Source organism: Macadamia integrifolia, chromosome 7, assembly GCF_013358625.1.
Source record: "Macadamia integrifolia cultivar HAES 741 chromosome 7, SCU_Mint_v3, whole genome shotgun sequence".
Classification (NCBI taxonomy): domain Eukaryota; kingdom Viridiplantae; phylum Streptophyta; class Magnoliopsida; order Proteales; family Proteaceae; genus Macadamia; species Macadamia integrifolia.
This window is the reverse complement of record NC_056563.1, coordinates 24,695,777-24,700,812: the sequence shown is the minus strand read 5'-3', so window position 1 is coordinate 24,700,812 and position 5,036 is coordinate 24,695,777. Positions and strand designations below refer to the sequence as shown.

The 5,036-nt window shown below is 38.7% G+C and overlaps 1 long non-coding RNA gene across 2 annotated transcripts; it reads left to right on the top strand.

Annotated features, from left to right (window-relative positions):
• The first annotated feature begins 6 nt into the window (after positions 1 to 6).
• Positions 7 to 2,603, top strand: LOC122083791. Of its 2 annotated transcripts, none has more exons than XR_006141722.1 (3): positions 7 to 1,065; positions 2,036 to 2,203; positions 2,344 to 2,603. It is a non-coding gene; the product is annotated as an uncharacterized LOC122083791 (long non-coding RNA). The 2 variants fall into 2 exon arrangements; XR_006141723.1 differs by having other exon boundaries at positions 7 to 1,587.
• Positions 2,604 to 5,036: the final 2,433 nt, after the last annotated feature.

Here is a 5,036-nt window from a genome sequence, read left to right as displayed (position 1 = left end):
TTTTTTTTTTTTAGATTAGATTCAGAGTTGATTGATTCTGAAGATCCCCGTCTTTGCAAAGTAAATTCCTGCGCTGCTTCATGAGTTTTGTAGGTAAGGAGTCTTTAGGTCAAAATGGTAGAGCATCTGGGTTAATGCCCTGGTTATGGTAATTCAAATCCACCAAGACTTTGAACAAAACACTTTTGAAACACTGTTAATGATTTCTTGAGTTTTTGATGAATGTAGGTCTGGTGTTATTTTTTTGGGTTGTAATTGTATGTTTTCTGATGAATTGAGACTTTTAATCTGGGTTTTAGAGCTCAAGGTTTTTTGAGTTCAAGTTTATATGTGTAATGTAGCAGCAGAGACGAGGCAAAACCAATCCTTCTGAGTTTTACATCTTCTTCCTCATCTGGGTTCACAATCCCTTACTCAAAACTGCCTTTGATGGTGAAATCAATGGCCTCTGGTTTATATCAAATTGGGATCTGTCAGGGGGATGTGGTTTCAATTCTATTAGCCGACAACATTTACTTTCCTATTATATACTTGGGTATCTTGTCCATTGGTGCCATTGCCATTGCCATTAATCCTCCCAATAGTCTCCCTGAGATACAGAAGCAATTGAACCAATGCTTAAGAAGAAATGGTAAGCAACAAAAATGGGAGATGTAACTACAGTAACTCTTTTGATGGGTGTGGGGATCTCAAGGAGATGAAGAAAGGGTTGGAAACTCTGTTTTGTCTACTGGACAGAGTAAGTAAGAACCTGTTGATTGGGTATTTATTCTCTGTTTTGAGTTTTGTGGGTTTGTTTATCATATTTGTTCATAAGTTCTAACCCTTGAACACAGGTAACAAAAACTTGAAGATAATCAAGTATGGAACTCATAGATTTTTTAGTTCTTGGTTTCAATGAAGTGGGTTTCTGTGATAATCTTGTTATTTTGGAGCTTGGACTGATAATTGAGTGGAAAATGTGGTGATAAGGAACAGGTGAACAGAAGAGGAGGAGTTGCAAGGATGGATGGATAGGGAGGTGCATGATGTGTTGTATTTTTAATGGGGCTCTGTGCTAGTAAGGTTGCTACTTTTTTATCTATTGATCCATATTGCTGTTCTGTATGAATCAAATTCAAACTGAGAGGCACTTGTTATCTTGCAATTTAAAAAAATTAAAATTTGTTAGTCTTTTCACTTGCAAGTTACAAGTTTCTATGAAATGCCGATTTGCTGCTTTGATCTTTAGATGGTCCTATATTAACCCATTTTGAGTGTAAATAAGTGAATCTATATGATCTTCAGCTTTTGCCTGTTTGTTCTGATCACATCATTGAACCGAGAAATAGAGCATTTTCTAACCATTGAGAAGTAGCAAAGGTTGTCACAGGGAAAGTCTATTATTATGAACTTCTATAGACAGACTCTATACTATCATGTAAATCTCAACAGATTGTGTTGGCCTTTTGTGAACTTCTGGTTCTGTCCAGAATCTAACTTTTGGGGAATGCACTAGGGCTTGCAGATAATGCAAGAGCAAAGGTTAACACACATTAAAGTATGGAGGAACCACTAGGGAAATGAATGATAGATTGGTTGATGCAGGTAACAAGCAAAGGATGGCCATTATTTTCATCAATTAAATCTTTGTAGAATTCTCAGATCTGAGAGCCTATTCTAATGTTTTCATATTAATGCATATTACAATCAAACCTTGTCTGCAATGTTTGCTATCAGCAAGCACATCAGAAGACTGCTTGTGAGCAAGTGAAACGTTGATTGTATGGTTACTTGACTAAGTATGATCAGAGTTTTTCAATAAAATTTGACTTATGGACATACATATGTCGTTTGATTTTGTTTTACAATTTGCTTTGTTTCTAACTCATTTCTTAGTTGGGTCAAGTCAGCTACCCTCATGGTTGCTTAACTGAGATCTATATGGTTACTTTAGAAGCATCCCCAGAGATATAATGGAAGGGCTATTTTATTTTCAAGTTAGTGAACCTAGCATTTTTTTATGATGTGATCATTTGTGTCTTTTCTATTCCAGTATGATTGCAGCTCTGCAGATATAAATCCTATTGGATCTTCGAGCCTTTCTACAATGGGCTGCCTCCCATCTCGGCTACCCATCTTTGGCAGAAGTAGAAGCGGCTACTCCAAGATTGAAACAAATTACAAACTGGATAAACCAGAAACACCAACATAACTCTAGTAGGTAAGCCCATTGATGATTTATCTGGACTGGTTAACCGATAAAGCACAACCTGGAATTATTTGCTGTTGAAATATCCAAGAGTGTGCTCATCAATTTGCTGATCTCAACTTCCCAACATGTAATAACTTGGTTGAGTGCAGCATGAAGGTTGGTTCAGGTGGCATTTCTCAGTACCATCAATGTTCATTTTCCATTTGCAGTTGCAGTTAGGGGCCTTACCATCCAGAACATCCAGCAATATGGATAGTTAAATAGCATTATATTGACACATGGTACCTCAAACATCAAGATGCTGTCCAAGCACAGAATTAGCCCCTCTGTAACAAATTCATAGAGGATGGATCATTGTTAAACAATTTTTACTCTATTCAAAGCGCAGAATTAGCCTTTTCATTTGCAATGTATGCTTGACAGTTATTTCAAATAGGCAAAGTGAGGCCACAAATGACTAAAGTAACCATGAGCAGACTGTGACCGTCGTGAGCAGAAAAACCCGCAGAGAGAGGGTTGTGAGATTTATGGTCTCATTTTATTGGTGTTCTCTTTCAAGTCCATTGAAGAGATCATATTTAAAGTCCTTTTAAAATTAGGTAGGTCCATAGCCGGGTTAAGGCCCGTTTATGGTAGCCTAATTAAAGCCCAAGACTGACCGACCAATTATCAATTGTAACATGCCCCCTAACTAAGTTCATTTAACTAAACTGGTTTTCATGATGCAGCCCTAAAGATTGACTGACCCAACTAAACCCAATCAAAACCGACTAGGCTCGACCACTTGGCACCCCTATTATCTTGTATGCTGGCCTAAGCCAGTTTACCTCAATTGACTTGGTTTGACGTTTGGGTATGGGGATATGATTCTAACTCTTATCCAAGGCTAAGCTTGTTTGCCTGTTTAGCTCCGGTCTCACCAATGCATGAAAAAATCCATTTTCATCAACTTAAAAAAAAAAAAAAAAAAAAAAAAAAAAATCATTTTCATCCACTTTATTTTTTAAGAATCTAGAATATTATTGGAATCATCAAAAACCTTCACAGCCGAAAAGAAAAAAGTCATGCAACATGTTAGAACACCTTACTTATCATCCTCTAGCCCTCTATTGGGTGACAAAATAGTTGGTCAGAGAACAATGAGTAAGATGTTATCAAATATGGGAATAGGGATCTCATTTCATATATTACCGTGAGAAACTCCATCCCTCACTTTCTGTTCTTAGCCTCATCTAGGATATTCAGCACCTCACATCCTATTTTTAGGAGTGCTATTTCATTCACATTCCAAGATATGTTAATTTAGTTGTTGGTACCTTGCCCCAAAACGGTGTGTCGTTAGAATGTGCGACAACTAGTCTCTCCCCACTCCATGATTAATTCATTTATATAATAGTGACTCCATGAGTCTTTCACATTCTAATGGATAAAATTATTTCTACCCAAAAGAAGATATTGAGTGATAAAAGGAGTAGTTTATAATAACATAATGTATGATACATTAGCTGGTGGGAATTTTTCCTTTTGATAAAATGGCATGTCAATCTAGTAGGAATGTAAATGGATAGATGAAATCCGAATTTGAATATGCACCCATATCCGTGAAGGGGTATAGGTATTCAAATCCAAATCTGAAGTATTTATCTAAATAATTCTCCAATCTGATTAGATAATCACTTAATGATTCTGAGGGTTCTTGAAATTTAGACAGATTTTAGAGAATGAAGAAAAAAGTTAAGACAATTTAAAAGATTGATTAAGAGCAAATTATATTCATTAAGGGGAGAAAAGTCTAGATTATATATGTCACACCCCGTTCTCACAGAACCGGGCCAGTGACCGGGTTAACACCGGTTAACCCAAACTTGCCAGGATCATCAGATACGGTATTCCACCACAGCATACACACAACTAATATAAGTTCATCAGATCAGCGGAAGACTAAGTTTTACCTGTAATAATCCCATAATACTTGATACCCGAATTGTGATACAATAATTATATACATGTGGGCCCGAAGGCATGATATTTACACAATAAAAGTACAATTCATATATCAAGTATGTAAAGGAAATCATCAGAATAATCTAAGTACACAGCTCGGCTCGGCATCAAGGGTTGAGCCCAGTTCGGCATCACATAGTAGAGCTCAGCTTGGCCTCATAAGTGGAGCTCAGCACGGCCTCAGAACTGCGGTCCCGCAGCACAACTCTCGCATGAGCAGTCAGTGTCGTGCTCTAACTCCTCAGGGGTCCACCAGTCCTCTTCAGGAAACTCGACTGTGGGACCCACCCCGTGCTCCTCAGATGTATGACCTGCAAAATCATCTAAAAAGGGGGTGTACACGTGGGATGAGCTCACTAGCTCAGTAAGTGGTAAGATGGACCACACAGCAGTCCACACATCAAAACACATCATATGCACTACATGCTATGCAATACATTTTAAATCACATCCACCTAAGCAACATTACTAAGTCCTTGGTTTTAGTGCTACTACAGCCACAATGTGCGTATACTCCGGGTACGAGCCACGAACTCCCTCCCGCGATACGCCCATAGGGCTGTCAGAGAAGGCCCACCGTGAGTACTCGGAAAAGTAAAGACAATGCCGTCCACCGGCTCTCAACAGAAATGTAAATGACTAAAAATAAAGGTGCTGACTCCAGCAATTTAAAAGCAGTACGATTGGCCCTCTTGAATGTACCACCGGGGTTGCCGACTGTCCTACATGACCCGTCGGGCGTTATGTCTAACCACCACAGTGACCCGACGACCGCGACCACTGCTTCCCCCCAAATGATAACCCAACACCTTAACCCCTATTGGGAAGGGTCGTAGCA